This window comes from Acomys russatus, chromosome 2, assembly GCF_903995435.1.
Source record: "Acomys russatus chromosome 2, mAcoRus1.1, whole genome shotgun sequence".
In the NCBI taxonomy this organism is placed as follows: Eukaryota; Metazoa; Chordata; class Mammalia; order Rodentia; family Muridae; genus Acomys; species Acomys russatus.
The window spans coordinates 12,512,488-12,530,103 of NC_067138.1; the positions used below are offsets into that span (position 1 = coordinate 12,512,488).

Sequence of the window (17,616 nt, forward strand, 5' to 3'; positions counted from 1 at the left end):
ATGATCTCTTCAGTGACCCACTGGAGTTCAAAATGACAATGCAAAGAATCTGTGGATCAAATAATTGCTTATTTGAAAGATAAATACTACAGCTAAGCAAATGAAAAGGCCCAAATCAACAAATTGGAGATATAGAGGTAAACAGTATAGCAGATTCCAAGCATATATGAAATATCATTATGAAATAGTCTAAAATTTTATTTTCAAAAAATTGAAAAATTACTAAAAAGTAGATACATTTGTAGACTCATGTGTCCTATTGAATTTAAATCTAGTAGGAAAAGGCAGCTTAATTAAATATATAGCAAGCACTAGTATTGAAGACTATTGGAGTGCCACCTAAATAATAAGAGTACAGAATGAGATGAATTCAAGTTCCCAACTCTACCAGACATTTGATGGTGAAATAAAAGCAACAAAACTCAAGTTACTCCACAAAGCCCAGAGCCAGATGCTTTTAGCACAGAATTCTATCAGGCCTTCAAAGAAGAGCTGATAGCAATACTCATCAAATTATTTCACAAAATAGAAGTGAAGGAACATTGCCAAACTCATTATATGAGGCCACAGTCACCCTGATACCTAAATACAGAAAGACCCAACAAAGAAAGAGAATTTCAGACCAATTTATCTTATGAACATTGATGCAAAAATATTCAATAAAATATTCCAAACAGAATCCAAGAATACAACAAAGAAATCATTCACCATGACCAAGTAGGCTTCATCCCAGGCATGCAGGGATGGTTCAATATATAGAAATCTTCAATGTAATCCTTTATATAAATAAACTGGAAGAAAAAAACCACATGATCATCTCCCTAGATGCCAAAAAAAAAAAAAAATTAACAAAAATCCAACACTCATTCATGTTTAAAGTATAGGAGGGGTCAAGGATATAAGGCCCATACCTACACATAATAAAAAATATATACAGCAAGTCAATAACCAACATCTAATTAAATGGAGAGAAATTCAAATAAATTCCACTAAAACAGGAACAAAACAAAGCTGCCCAATCTCTCCATATCTCTTCAGTATAGAGCCTGAAGTCCTAAATAGAGCAATAAGACAACAAAAAGAGATCAAGGGGATCCACACAGGAAATGAGGAAGCCAAAACATCACTATTTGTAGATGATATAATGGTGTATGTAAGTGACCCTACAATTCCACAGGAGAACTCCTACAGCTTAAAAACAACTTCAGCACAGTAGCCAGATACAAAATTAATTAAAAATAATCAGTAGCCCTCCTGTATACAAATAACAAAGGGGCTGAGAAAGAAATTAGGTAAACTATACCCTTCAAAATAGCCATACCAAGCAAATAAACAAACAAACAAAACATAAAGTATCTTGGTGAAACTCTAACCATGCATATGAAAGACTTATATGAAAAAAAAAAAAAACCTCAGGTATCTGAAGAAAGAAATTAAAAATATCAGAAGATGGAAAGATCTCCCATGCTTATGGATCAGGAGGATCAAAATAACAAAAATGGTCATCTTACCAAAATCAATCTACAGATTCAGTGTAATCCCTATCAAAATACCTACACTATTTTTTACAGACCTTGAAAGATCAATTATCAACTTAATATGGAAAAACAAAAAATTCAGAATAGCTAAAATAATCCTGTAAAATAAAAAATCTCACAGAGGAATCTCCATTTCTGACCTCAAGCTGCACTATAGAGAAATAGTAATAAAAATGGCATGGTACTGGCATATAAATATAATGGTTGATCAATGGAATTGAATCAAAGACCCAAGAATAAACTCACACCTATGGACACCTGATGTTTGACAAAGAAGCTAATCCATACAATGGAAAATAGATAGCATCTTCAACAAATTGTGGTAGTCTATCTGGATGTCTACATGTAGAAAAATGCAAATATATACTTATTTATCACCCTGCACAAAAGTATCATCCAAGTGGATTAAAGACTTCAACATAAAACAAGACACACTAAATCTGTTAGAAGAAAAAGTGGGTAAGAGCATGTAACTCATTGGCGCAGGAGACAACTTCCTGTACAGAGCATCAATAGCTCAGGCTCCATGATCAACAATTAATAAATGGGACCGCATGAAACTTAAAAGCTTATATAATGCAAAGGGCACTACCAATGGAACAAAAAGACAGCCTACAGACTGGGAGAAGATGTTCACCAACCCTACATCTGACAAAGCACTAATATCCAAAATATATAAAGAACTCAGGAAATTAAACACCAAGAAACCAAATAATCAAATTTAAAAATGGAGTGCAGAGCTAAGCAGAGAATATTCAACAAACATCAAGTGGCTGAAGAACAGCTAAAGAAATGCTCGAGTCCCTTGTTATCAGGGAAATATGTAAGTCAAAACGAATCTGAGATTCCATCTTACACCTACCAGTATGACTAGAATCAAAAATTTAAGTGGCAGCATGTGCTGGCAAGGATGTGGAACAAGGGGAACACTCCTCCATTGCTGATTGGAGTGCAAACTTGTACAACCTCTTTGAAAATCAATCTGGTGCTTTCTCAGAAAACTGGGAATACTGTTACCTCAAGACCCAGACATTCCACTCCTGGACATATACCCGGAAGATGTTCTACTATACAATAAGGACATTTGCTCAACTATGTTCATAGCAGCTTTATTTGTAATAATCAGAATCCAGAAACAACCAACATGCCCTTCAAACAAAGAATAGATAAAGAAACTGTGGTACATTTACACAATGGAATTCTACTCAGCTATTAAAAACAAGGAAACCTTAAAATTTGCAGATAACTGCATGGAACTAGAAAAGATCATCCTGAGTGAGGTAACCCAGACTCAGAAAGACATGCATAGTGTATACTCACTTATAAGTGGATATTAGCCCAACATAGATGTCCTCTGAGAGACGCCACCCGGCAGGGGATAGGGCCACATGCTGGAACTCACTGATGGACTCTGGGTGGAGAGAAGAGAGGGGTATAGAGGAGTGGGTGCATGGAAGGATTCAGAGGGTTCAAGAGTCCCACAAGGAAACCATGAATGCTGCAAGATCTGCACCCATGGCTGGTTCTGCACAAACTGTTGCACCAACCAAGGACAATTCATGCAATAAACTACACTCCGTGTTCGTATATAGTCAATAGACAGCTGATTCTCCACAGTTGTGAGGAGAGCTTTGACTGCCTCTGACATGAAGTCCGGTGCCCCCAATTTGATCACCTCCTCTTGGCTGAGAGGCTGGGCAGGCACAGAGAGGAATGGGGAAGCAGACTATCTGGATTAGACCTGATATGCTTTGGTCATATGGTGGGGAAGGCCCCCTCTGTCAGAGGTCTAGGGGAGGGGAAAAGGGCAGAAGAGGGAGGGAAAGTGGGGACAGGAAGACACAGTGGAGGGGATAACAATCAGGATGTAATCTGAATAAATTTTAATAAACTAAGAGTTTTCAAATCTACTAAAAAATATAGGAGTATAACCAAACTCATATTATGGCCTATTATTAGCTTGACACACAAAATAGGTAAAAAATAAATAGAAAAAAATTATAGACTACTATAACAGCTAAACCTGGATGACAACATTTTCAATAAAATACATTCATTAGAACCAAATTCAGTAGTACTTCAAAAAGATTATGCACTGTGATCTAGTTGGCTTCATTTTAGGAATGCAAGTACAGTTCAATCCATGAACATCCATAAATGTAATATAGCACATAAATAGCCAGAAATCACATGGTCATATCTATAGATATGAAAATGTCTTTGAATATATCCATTCACTTCATGATAAGATATAGAAGATAATCACATAATATACAAAATTATCATGAAGCAAATTTAATAAAAAGGCTAAAGAAACTAGGAATCAAAGAAACATATATAATATAACCTTTATATGATAAGCCTGTATCTAATATTATACTAAATGGGAGAAAGCTGAACCATTATTTTTAAAATTATGAATAAGAAAATGTCTTTACTCACATTTAATACAGCACTTGAAATGTTAGTACTATGTATTCAGTAAAATTTAATTCATACATAAAGAACAAAATTATGATGTCTTCATGAAAATAGATACATTTGGAGATCACCATGTTGAGACCTGCTCCTTTTGGGTAGCATTAACTATAACTACTTTTATTTTATGACCACCAGCCACATCATCTTGGCTCCTTGCTGACATAAAAGAATCTCAGTACAAGGTCAGCTTGACAATAAACTGTTTATGTTCAGTGAAAATTTCTATGGCCTTGTTCCTAGAAACTCCCCAACCATAAGCACAGTTGGCTCCAATAGCCAGCTTACACTTTTAAGGTTAGTTAGAAATGATTGTCTAGCTATCAAAATAACTTGAGTCAGAAATGACGATCCTGTTCCATCATACACCGCAGCCCCATATGAGACAATTGTGGGTTTTGCCTTTATAAACTGGTTCTGGGAAACAAGTCAATGTCACAGATTGCCTCCTGAGTCCACTATGTCCTTAACTATGGTCAGCCTTTGGGGTGTTGTGTTCCAGAAACCATCCACATCTAACTGGGACTGGTATCTGAGTGGCTTGTGCAGCTTCTATGCCCTAACATTCTATATTAAGTGAAGTAGCCTGCCCCAGGCTACTTTAAATTTATATGTTCACTTTATATCCCTATCTGGAACTGGCTAGTTGTTCCTGGTGTCCGATGGATTTCTTGAGGGTGTGGAAAGAGCCTCAGGTAGGAGGCTGGATATTCCTGGAGCAACCCTCCTTGGGATGTTGGGCATGGTTGTGGACTGGCTCCTGAATCTTTAGGAATAGCCCACGGTTCTTCTTAGGTGGCTTTGTCCCAATTAGACCTACAGGCAAGAGACTGGAATGTATGTGTCTAGTTTATGATCCTGAGGACCAGCAGGTCTCCTCATGGACCCAGGAGCCCTCCTTCCATCAGGGGAACTCCCAGAGTCAGCAGCCCTGACACTTGTTCACTTGCTCCATAGTCTCTGAGCTAAAGCTGCCCAGACACTATGTGGGCTAGTGGCTGCCGTTTTGGAGCAGGATCCTATAGTTCCTGGGGTATGGTTAGTCTCCTCAGGGGAGATGGGTAGAGCCATGGGCCTGATGCTAGAACAATTTCATTGCATCTTAGGAATTTGGCGGCCAGAGGCTGGAATCAGGTGCCCTTTGGACCCAGGAGCTTTCCCTGGGACCATGGGAATAGCCTGGTGGCCAGAGGCTGGAACCCCTCATTTTTAGCATGAGTGGGCTCTGCTCTCACCTGGGAAACACAGAAGCTGGCATTTTTGGAGTCTTCAGTGTGACCTCTCACTCTTTCTGTGGTCACAGTGGTCCTGTTACACTCAGAAACAGTGTGTATTGGGAACTGCCATCTTGGATCTCCTGAGTTTCTGTTTTTAAATAAAGTATTAAATTATTGAACTGAATTGTGGCTTTTACTGTTAATTATATATTGCACATAATTTTTAGCCAAAATTCTGTAGTATTTAAAAATATCATTTCATATTGAGAAGGGAAAGTCCATTTTATTTAAGGCTGTGGCCACTGGTAGGTGATCAAAATCCAGTAGATGTCTCCATAACCTTGAGTATTTGCTCAACATAAACTGTACTGAGTGTGTTATTTAAAGAAAAGTAATACATAGTTAGGAGAAAAAGGGAAATGCAATCAAAAACATTGGAAGAAATTTTCAAAGAATGAATTAAAAGATACACATGCATACATGTACAAAAAATTTTACAGAACACTTTGCAGACTCTGTGATATGGGATTTCCGATATAACATAATAAAAAATGTCAACAATGAGCACCTAACACAAATTATTCAAGATAAGCTAAGTGAACTTTGGTTACCAAAAAAATGCACAAAACCATGATCATTTAAGTAAGAATTTATCTCTTGCTTTTACTATGTGTATTAAATAAGTCAACATCCTTTTCTGGTGGCTGACACATCTAAGGAACATCGCTGAAGGCTCCCCATCGCTCTGCCATTATGTCTAAGTCAGAGTCTCCCAAGTAGCTAGAACAGCTGCGGAAGCTCTTCATCGGAGGGCCGAGCTTCGAAACAACCGAGGAGCCGAAAGAACCTGAGGAGCCATTTTGAGCAATGGGAGACATTCACCGATTGTGTGGTAATGAGGGATCCAAACACCAAGAGATCCAGGGGCTTTGGGTTTGTCACCTATGCCACGGTGGAGGAAGTGGATGCCGCTATGAATGCAAGACCACACAAGGTGGATGGAAGAGTTGTGGAACCCAAGAGAGCTGTGTCAAGAGAAGATTCTCAGAGACCAGGTGCCCACTTAACTGTGAAGAAGATCTTTTTTGGTGGTATTAAAGAAGACACTGAAGAACATCACCTACGAGACTACTTTGAGCAGTATGGGAAAGTTGAAGTGATTGAAATCATGACTGACAGAGGCAGTGGCAAGAAAAGGGGTTTTGCTTTTGGCACCTTTGATGACCATGACTCTGTGGATAAGATTGTTGTTCAAAAATATCATACCGTGAATGGCCACAACTGTGCAGTAAGAAAATCTCTGTCAAAGCAAGAGATGGCTAGTGCCTCGTCCAGCCAGAGAGGTCGGAGTGGCTCCAGAAACTCTGGTGGTGGTGGAAGAGGTGGTTTTGGTGGCAATGGAAATTTTGGGGGAGGAGGAAACTTCAGTGTTCGTGGTGGCTTTGGTGGCAGCTGTGGTGGTGGTGGATATGGTGGCAGCAGGGATGGCTATAATGTATTTGGTAATGACGGAAGCAATTTTGGAGGTGGTGGAAGTTACAATGACTTTGGCAATTACAACAATCAGTCTTCAAATTTTGGACCAATGAAGGGAGGAAACTTTGGAGGCAGGAGCTCTGGCCCTTACGGTGGTGGAGGCCAGTACTTACCTAAACCAAGGAACCAAGGTGGCTATGGAGGTTCCAGCAGCAGCAGTAGCTATGGCAGTGGCAGGAGGTTCTAAACTACATACATGACAGCCAGGAAACACAGCTTAGGAGAGAGGAGAGCCAGAGAAGTGACAGGGAAGCTACAGGTTACAACAGGTTTGTGAACTCAGGCAAGCACAGTGGTGGCAGAGCCTAGCTGCTACAAAGAAAACATATTTTTAGACAATACTCATGTGTATGGGCAACATACCCTATGGCCTTATTAGTTAGCAAAAATTCCACAACCACACGCCCAGCTGCTTACCAATGCCCAGGAACACTTCCAAGGTTAGCTATAACTTCTTGTTAGCAAAATAACAGAGCTGATCACCCTGTTCCACCATCTGACCCTCTGTATGAGCTAATTGCAGTTTTCTCCTTTAAAAATGCACTACAAATAATAAGAGACAGTTTTCTACGTGACTAGTCACCCAAAACTCTCTGTTATGTTGGAGAATCTTCTTCAGGCTTACGGTCCAATCTGACAGACATATTTGTGAGGCAGGAACTGTTGAGGACTTGCTTACCCTGTCTTGGCAGTTTGCATGTCAACTCTCCCTGCATCCAAGCTTACCATTTTATAGGCAGAATTTTGTCTCTGGTAGAAATGAGGAGATTTTATCCAGTGGTTTGTTTGCCACATTTGAATCCATTTCCATAAGGAGGTTCTTTGATGCTCAGCAATCTCTTTGAGGTATGCAGGGTGTTGCCAGGAGTTAACATGTTTCATTGTCAGTGATTCTTTAAAATAATAAAAAAATTTTCAAGTGATTGTGTCATGGTTCTTCTTGCTATAGTTAGTTTGTTGTATGGATGTGTAATAATATAAATGTATATGTAAAAATAAAAATATGTTTAAAAATATTAAATAAGATTTAAAATTTTTCCCAGAATAAGTTTTGGTAGGATTGACAATATCAGTTAATTCTTATTAAAATACTGATAGTGAACCTTATTATTATTTTTTCAAAATATGAAATTAGGTGTTAATCCTTCAAAATGGGTCATTATGTATATATAAAATAAATTATTTCATATATATATATATATATATATATATATATATATATATATATTCAATACAGTTTCACCTCAAGGACTAGGTTCAGAACCCAAATTGGCCACCTACCTGAGCTCAGAAAATAAAGTTTTCATTTATAAGCTTCTGTGTCTGGAGTGAGTTTTCTTGGCTTCCATCCTAATCTGAACATTTGGTGCACTGGTCAGAAATCCAAATAATCACATCTGTTTGGGGACCTCTGTAAGTCTGAATCTGTTCTGTGGTACCAATAAAAGAGGAAATCTGGACATAGCCACTCTCCTAAGGTCAGCGGAGGTCTGGAGATTCCTCACCCCTCTCTGGTTCCCTTTGGGGAGCACTTGCAATCTGTTCAATCACGTATTACTGAAGTCTCAAGACTGTCACTTTGTCTTTCCTGTATGACTTTTTGTCTCTTTTATGGTCATCATATCAAATTTTGTTTCTATGTCTGTAATTTTGTTTAATTGTTTAAATGTTGGTTTTTTTTTGTTTGTTTGTTTTATATTCTTAGAAAAAGGCCAAACGTCATCTCCTGGATGTTAGTTCTAACTCATTTCAAAGATTTTCAGAAAAAAAAAAGGGCGTATAGCTGAATTGAGGCAGCAAAAACTGATAAACTGGCTCTGCCCTTGGAGCCTGGCACTTGCAGCTGGGAGTCTCCTGCCTACATCAAACTGGCAGCAGCCCAGGGCTGCCTGAACTCCACATGATGTGCTCTGAGCTCTGGCAAGCTACAAACCTCAGCACAGTGAGTGCAGGATCATTACCCACAATGGGGAGGAATGAGTGGCTGAGAAGTGGGAGCTAGTGTGGTAGGTCCTTCCCTGGGCTGGGTAGTAAGTGGTGACTAGACAAGCCACAGATAAGGTGCCTTGTAGTCACTCCTTGAACTCTTGGTGAGGGGTTTTGAATAACTTCACTATGGGGCCTGCATCTTGGCAAAGCATTTGCAACAAGGGCTTGTGTGTAGAAACATGCTGTACAGGATGCCAATCTCAGAGAACCCCAGTTTCTCTATTATCTTCTACAAGTTCTACCCTTGGCATTTAAATTTTAAGTGTAAGATACATTTAAAATTATGCTATGAGAGATAAAATTAATGAGAACTGTGATATGCTAACCAAGCAGGAAGCAAGATCCTCCCCCCTTTGAAACTATAGCTAGAAATAAATAAAAATTTTTGTCTGTTATAAACATATAAGTATATGGCCACTACATGTTTCTTTCTGACTGCTTTTAAATGTGTGAGTTTACTGTGTTTTGTTTTTTGTTTTTTAAAATATATTTTACTAATTTATTCATATTATATCACAATTGTTATCCCATCCCTTGTATCCTCCCATTCCTCCCTCCCTCCCTCCTGCTTTCCCCCTACTCCCCTCCCCTATGACTGTGACTGAGGGGGACCTCCTCCCCCTGTATATGCTCATAGGATATCAAGTCTCTTCTTGATAGCCTACTATCCTTGCTTTGAGTGCCACCAGGTCTCCCCATCCAGGGGACATGGTTTACTGTGTTTTGTATATATTGGTTATTGGGTATGGTTAAAACTCTGTAACATCTGTACTAAAAGTTAACTTAAGCTCATAATTTAGGGTTGGAGCCATTCTGAACAACAAATGGCATAAGGCAACTAAGGAAATACATCTCCAAAGGTCCTTTTAAATTGGGATAAGATTTTTTTATGTAGTTCTTATGCTGTGTTAAAAAAAAAAAAACAGACTTATAATGATAATATTTAAAGCAATGCTTTTTAATGAAGTATTAAAGCTGCACTTCCATACATTTGTATCAACCAAACTCTGTGATTAAAAATGATGCACCAGTGCTGATTTTAGATACACTGGAGTGTTGACCCTGTTAAAATTTGGTTTTGCCTTCTAAAAATTATTGTTATGTTCTATGATTTTACTCTTAAAATGGTACTTTATTTTGATATTCCAAAGATAGCTTTTTAAAAATGTTTAAATATATAAGGTTATGAGACATTTTAAATTTTATCAAATATTTTGTAATAATGTCTATATGATTTTGACAAATAAATAAACTAAAAATGCTTTGACTATCTCTAAATCTAGTTTCTTTTTACTATAAGTTGTTCCTTTAGTATGCTTCCTAATTGCATTAATTTCTTTTCAGAAAAAAAAAAAAAGAACTTTTGTTCATGCAACTCAGCCTTATGTTTTATTACCTGTAAATCTGAGCCAGCCTTGGTTTAATGACCCAGGCACTAATGCACTGGATACAATGCTTTCAAGGTGACCTGTACTAAGGTTACTTCCAACCTCCATGGGCATTGAACATTTCTAAGTTAGCCATAAACATGCAGTCTTAACATTGACAAATTATGAAGTCCACTTCATCATCCGAGGTTACAAATAAGTTCTTACAATCTCTCATTCCTTTGTTTCAGCAGAACTTTTAGTCTATTATCATCAACTTGGGAATAAATCTGGGAATTGTGCTTATTTTGATTTTTAATAAACTGGATAATACAGGGAACTGTTGTATTATATAATGGTATGTCATGTAGGTGTCAGAAAAGTTCCCAGTCTCTGTATACAGAGATCTTGATGTTGAAGGAGCTTCAGTTCAACAGTCATTTTATTATGGTCTGTTAAACATAATGGGGATATGCAGATTGTCAGTTGCTTCATGAATGATTGTATTCTTTAAAATATCCATGATTGTGCTTATGGTCATGATTGATTGCCAGGGTGGGCTTTATTTGGCCTCCTATATTTGTTTTCAAAATTAAGCAAAAGTAAATAACGAAGTTATTACATATAAGTAGGAGATGCAAATTGATGGTCAGCCATATTAGGCAATCAGCTGCTTAAGTTATCCTTCTCAGGTTTCTGATCACGTTGATGGTTAAGCTAATGGTAGCTTGAGAGCTAAAGGACAATTAGATCCAATATTAGTTCCTTAGTCAATTCCTTAGCTAGTTAAAAGGTAAACAGATTTCAATTATTCCTTCATTTAAAAGACTGTTCCAACTAATCAACTGCCAGCATCTCCTGGTAAATAACTGGATAGAAAAAAAATTAAAATTTAAATAATGTCTGAGAATACAAAAGTTTAAATTATGAGGATCTTGTTAGCAAAATAACTTAAGTTAGAGCTGACCATACTGTTCTACCATCTGTCCCCCTGTATGAGCTAATTGCAGTTTCCACCTTTGAAATATGCAATACAACTTCCCTTTAAGGATGTGGTTCAGGTCCCAAACTGGCCAACTACCTGAGCTCAGAAAATAAAGTTTTCATTTTTAAGCTTCTGTGTCTGAGATGAGTTTTCTTGACTTCCACCCCAAACCCAACAATCTAGATGTCTTTTTACTTAGAAATTATTAACTAAAAAGTATTTAGCTCTATACCTATACTTCCTCTTGGCTGTTAACAATTGGTAAGGAGTAGTTTGTTTGTTTATTCAGTGAAAGAAGAACAAAATAGCAAACTGATTTCAAAATGCAGAGCAATATCATACATTAGTTATACTGGCCTGGGCACCAGCTGCACACCAATGACTAACAAATCTGATGTCTATTCTCTTAGGTGTTTTCTGCCTGCCTTGGATGCAGCCACAAAGGGATTGACACCTTCCTTTAATTGGTCATCCTGGTTACTATTTCCCTCAACTAGTTCTGTTTGGGATATAATCAGAATTATACTTTCTTCTCTGTAATTTATAATGCCAATATCCATTATGAGTCATCCACCAGCATATGTGGCTAATCTTTCAGTTCTCTGAAATTATTATATTATATTATATTATATTATTAGATTCTTTAAAAAGAAACATGTATTTATTGGCCTTCACTTTCCAAGTGACTTGAATCACATAGTACTTATTGTCATTTGGACTTAACCAATTCATTTGTCCATTTAGTTTGTTACTCGTTAACAGCATTTATAACACATCTACATGACAGGATCTATAACGGATCTGAAAGCCAAAAAAGTGGACATCGCCTTTACTTAATGGCCATGAAATATGCAACCATGATAAAATAAATATTAAATCATACAATCAAATGAGCTCTACTCTTCTTATAGACCAAAGTAATGAAAAACCCTGTGTAGTAGATGTAAGTGTGTTTTTGTTTTTATCCCACATGTGGGATGTGTATAAGACTTCTGTGAGGGTATGCAGTGCTTATTCATTGGAATTAGACTTTTGAGAGTGTTAGGATTATGCTTCAGTCTGCCTACCTGTGATACCATTGCCTACCTGGCATGGGGATGTGTCCCTGCCAAGTATATAAAATGACAGATTTACTTTGCCCCTCCCTCCCTTACCTCTTACTCCCTTTCTCCCCCCCCCCCTCTCTCTCTCTCTCTCTCTCTCTCTCTCTCTCTTTCTCTCTGTGTGTCTCTGTGTCTCTCTCCATCTCTGTGTCTCTGTCCCCCCGCCTCTCATTCTCTCATACCCTTCCACCCCTTTTCTTGCACTCCTAATGCTTACTGGTCCCATAGTTGACACAGCCATAGCCTTGCCAAAATGGCCTATGGATGTCAAAACGCTCACATGCAGGCTTGTCCTCTGTGCCCAGCCACTGGAAGCTCAACCAGCACAAGAGCTTTAGAAAGCTTCTTGACCTGGTGGAGAACAGATGACCCTTAGATTCAGCAGCCTCACCAAACCCAGGGTAATGCTACAGGTCTGTTTTTATCCCACACTGAGGCTACACAGTTACATTGTCAACTTCTATCATTTGAGGCTTCTGATACCTTCTCAGCCCTCTTCATATGCAGGAGACCAAACTTTTAAATGTCAGGTCTAGATACAGTCTATTCTGTTACCAGACTTCTTTTTAACATTCTTTTAGCTAAAGGACAGTGACTGCTTACAGCAATTTCACCTATACAGAAGTTTAAATTTAAAAAGAGAGCTTCTAAGAAAGTATTTATGGGTCTAAGAAAAGAGTGTTTTATGAATGTTGGAGGGTCTAAGAAAATGTTTTAAGGGTGTATATGCAAGTTAAGATTGGTATAAGGTCTAACAAAGTGTTTCAAGTTAGTAAATGGAAGCTATGAATGTTAGAAGGTCTAAAAAGATGTTTTATTCATCCTGTTGCTATGCTATTGTATTGACACTGATCAGTAATGCTCTGATTTATTAATCTAACTATAATAAAAAACATTACACTATAGTTCCAAGCTCAAATTTTTAGGTGTTCTTTGGTTTGTTTGTTTGTTTTTTCTTAAAATGTCTCTCATTGTGCTAAAATCATATATTTGCAGTCTTTTCAATAGAGGGAAGAAGCCCCTCTTTCATGATGTGCACTGATCCTGAAAGTCAAGATCAAGTAAGCCTTTCCCTTCTGTTCTACAGGCGTCTTCTGTCCTCCCCATTATACTGTTCCACATATATCAGAATGGCTTCTGCCTTTCCTAAGCTTACCTCAAAGAGTATTCATGCACTAACACAAAGTTCTTTTCCCAATCCTCTACTATGCTACATGTCTACTGCCTTTTCCTACAATGTGTATATGTCTAACAATATGTATTTCACTGTAGATTACAAACAATGATGATGCTAACATGTCTGAAATTTATCTCCCTTTATGAACTTAGAAAGGATTCTTATAAGGTACAGAAAATCCGGCTCTCAGGTCAAATGAAATCCAGATAAGTACTGTCAATCAACAGCCTAAGTTTCTCACCTACTCCTATCGCTGAGAGTAGGATTCCTCCCTCTTTTCACTGGTTTTGGAGCTGTGCCTGCCCATAACTACCTGATTGCCACATTTCTGCACCCAACACCAGCTGAATTCTCCTTTCTTAGTTGCATAAATGCTTCCCTTTGTTCAAGAGACTGTTGATACCTCTCTGTTTCACTGGGAGCAGAGGTACCCAACCCTGGTCTGCATGACTGTGGCTGGTCCTTCTCTCTGACCCATAAGTGGGATAGTTGGTACTGGGTGAGAACTGACGTAGTCCCCCCTCCCCTGCCCCGCCCCACCATTTGGCCTCCGAAAATTCCTACTGCACTAGGTAGGTGGCTGTTTCCCTGGGCCAGCTCAGACACGGAGCTGTGGTTTTTTGGTGGCTGTCCCATACTGACAAGTTGCTGGAACAGTTTGTGCACCTGGTTTTTTAGTCACTATCCGTTCTGGGGATGCCCTAATGAATTACCGGCTTCACCTCCCCGCTGGATATGTCCAATTGCCCGTTCCTCCTAGCATGCCTTTGGGTTGTCTTTTAGAGGATTTGAAATCCCTATGCCCACATTAAGGCCTTCTAAGCTTACACGCCTCTGCAAACAAACTTGGACAGATCCAAAACTAAACCATTTTAATTATTCCTGGCAATAGGGTAAAATGGAAGGAGGTTCTCCATGTCCAAATATTTTCTTTTCTCTCCCAAAATTTTCAAGCATTGTCTCTTTGTTAACTTTCAAATCTTTTCTCTTATTTGCTGTCCCAAGTGTTTCAAATGTACCCGAAAGGGAATTCTCTCCCTAACCTACTGCATTTGTCTTCTTCTCACATATATGTTCTAGTATCCTACCAGACAACGCTAAAGGATGTATCGATAGTTCTTTTATTCTTTTGAACATTAAATACATTCTAAATATAAGAAGAAGAATAAAAGAACCAACAACCAAAAGAGGGGAAGCTCTGTCCCTAGGTACACAGCAGACCATACCAGCCACACCCTGCAGAAGGACCTAACATCCCAACTTTTTGTTGATAATAAATGGATAAATGGTGCATAAATCAGCTTCAGGCTGATAGTAGGGCTGAGATGGGGGGGTCAAATGGCCAAAGTATTGGCCAAGTCCAGAAAGAGGTAGCTATTGTATTCGCTGTTCAAGACCTGTGATACAATCTGTAGATAATAAACTACAAGTCTAGCTGGTGCAGTCTGTGAGGTTAAGGCCAGAGTCCCTTTATTCTGGATGCAACACCTGATAGCATGCTGGAACATATATATGTTAGGAGTTCCAGGAGAGGGGAAGGTTTGCCCCTAGGTAGAGGGCAGGCCATGCCAGCCACGGCCTAGGTACCTAGGCAGCAAGACCTAACAGTGAAATCTAAAGGTGAGCAAATGGAACTAGGAAAACAAAACAAAACATTATATTGCCTATAATAACTCAGACTGACCCAGAAAGAAAAATTCCAAATGTTTTCTCTCATTTTGGGTCCCTAGCTCCAAATCTTCAGATGTTAGTGTATAACCTGAAGAAACTTCAAAAATCAGAAAAGTAGAAAGAGATCATATGGGTGAGAAAGGAGCTCTAGAAAGGAGAGTAGGAGAATACAGGTGATATGAAAAGGAAGAAAATGAGGGAAACCTGAGGCTTTACCTAGAGGGAGAGAGTAGGAAGACAATATAGGAGAGGGAGAAGGTATAAATAACATTAAATTTGTCTGAAAAAAGCCATAAGAAACCATTATTTTGTATTTATTTAAAATATATATAATATATGTGTGTGTATGTATGTATGTATGTATGTATGTATGTATGTATGTATGTATGTATGTGTAATTTAAATGAAGTTATGCCCCTGGTATTACAAATACCTCCCCAAGACGCGTAGCTAACAAAAACTCAAATACCAGGCATGAAAAATTTTATTTAAAGTTGTTGGTCAGGAAATTGCCCAAACAATATAGACTATTGTGGTCTTTGCTTGCCTCCCAGAGGTTAAAGGTAAGTTCCTAATGCTTAAGCCACCATGCAGTTCTAACACAGGACTTGGAGGAATTGAGCTAAATCTGTCTGAAAAACGTTCTCCCTTAGGAATAGATTCCACAGCATCAAAAGGTACTATGGAAACTGCTAGGGAAGAAAAGGAATTAACATTCATACATAGCTGTGATGCCTATTAACCACACCAATGACCAGTACTGCAGATGACCCCAGAGGTGCAGTAATGGCATTTATATCTTGGAGGCAATCACAGATGTCTAATCCAACTTAAGTCTCACTCAAAAGCAGAGGATTCATGCCTAGTGCTAAAAACTTAGCTAATTATCTGTGAGATCATGAATCTTGGAGGAGAGAGAAGAAGTAGTATGGTGACATAATTATATTTTAATTAAATTAATGTAAAAATGCTTGCAGTTGGGTGCATTGAACTATTTTGATTTAAAGAAACATTCTGTACTAATCTAAAATTTCAGTATCAGATATGGACAATGCTATAAATTCTATGCAGTAATTGCCATTACTCACTAATATAATAATGTTCATAATTCTATTCTTTTAAAAGTGGATTTATTAATACCTAATTAACGTATCATGACTCTACCTTTAATTCTATCAGTTGAGGGAAAGAAGCAAGAGGATCTACAATTTAAAATAATTCTAGTCTACAAAGCATTTTCTAGGCCATCCAGAGTTACATAGCGAGACCTTGTCTAAAAAGAAAGAAAAAAAAGAAAAAAAAAAAAGAAAAATTTGTTATTTAAAATTTGCAATTCAATGATATTTTATCATAATCACAAGCCATTTTCACTGTCAGCTTTTCACTATCTGCATTATCACTCTCCTAGAAGAAACTGCATGCCTATTTACTTGCCAATCCCTAGCCTGCTTATCTTATATAAATCTTACTTCTGTTTCTGAAAACTGACTTACACTGCAAATTTTTAGACATTTCTTCTGTGTCTGATTTCTTTGGGGATATTTTTGAGATTTGTCTATGTTGTGACTTGTACCAATACTCTCTGTAGGTAATAGTCCTTCACAATATGTCCTATTTGTATTTGTTTATTTTATGATATTTTATTATTATTTTTAGTTGCCCATTTATATTCTAATGAAAGAAAGAAAACGGGGTGTGTATTTGGGTGGGTAGATAAATTATGAGGTTGTGGGAGGCTCTGGGACCAGATGGGGGAGGAGAAACTATACTCACAATATTTTGTATGAAAACATGTATTTTTAATTAAAACAGAAATTTAATAAATCTCTTATTTGATATGACCACTTGACTAGACAGTGGTCCATTGCTGTCGTTAGTTTAAAATAATGTGACCAAAAATGTGTACCCAAAATCCTCAGTTTATACTTGCATTTATTTAACACTATATTTTCAAATTACAGAGTGAAATATTTTGATAGCCTACAAGATGGTAGATGAGCCATAACACAGTGGCTAACAACCAAAAACAATGGTCAACTGAGGCTATCCCAAGAAGAAAAGGCAATAATGAGGCCAATGACACTAAGAATCCTATTGTATTTATTTATTCACTTTACATCCTAATTATAACTCCCCTCCTCTCCTCCAAGTCCCCAACACACAGAGAAAATGGAGGCAGGCTGGGTACCAACATGCCCTAGCACATTAAGTCCCTGCAGAATTAGGTGCATCCTCTCCCACTGAGGCCAAACAAGGCAGCCCAGTTAGGGGAATAGGATCCAAAGAGAGGTATCAAAATCAGAGAGGGCCCCAGTCCAGTTGTTGGGGGAGCTACATAAAGATCAAGCTGTGCATCGGCTATATGTGCATTGGGCCTAGGATCAATCCATGCATGTTCTTTGCTTGGTGGTTCAGTCTTTGTAAGCACCCATGGACCAAGGTAAGTTGATTCTGTAGGTCTTCATGTAGACTCCTTTTCCCTGTTCACTCCATCAATCATCCCCCAACTCTTCCATAGGACTTCTCATGCTCTGTTTAAGGTTTAGCTGTGGGTC

At 38.1% G+C, this 17,616-nt stretch overlaps 1 pseudogene; it reads left to right on the forward strand.

Annotated features, from left to right (window-relative positions):
- The first annotated feature begins 5,986 nt into the window (after positions 1 to 5,986).
- LOC127200260 (heterogeneous nuclear ribonucleoprotein A1-like 3) lies at positions 5,987 to 6,956 on the forward strand (annotated as a pseudogene).
- The last annotated feature ends 10,660 nt before the right edge of the window (positions 6,957 to 17,616 follow it).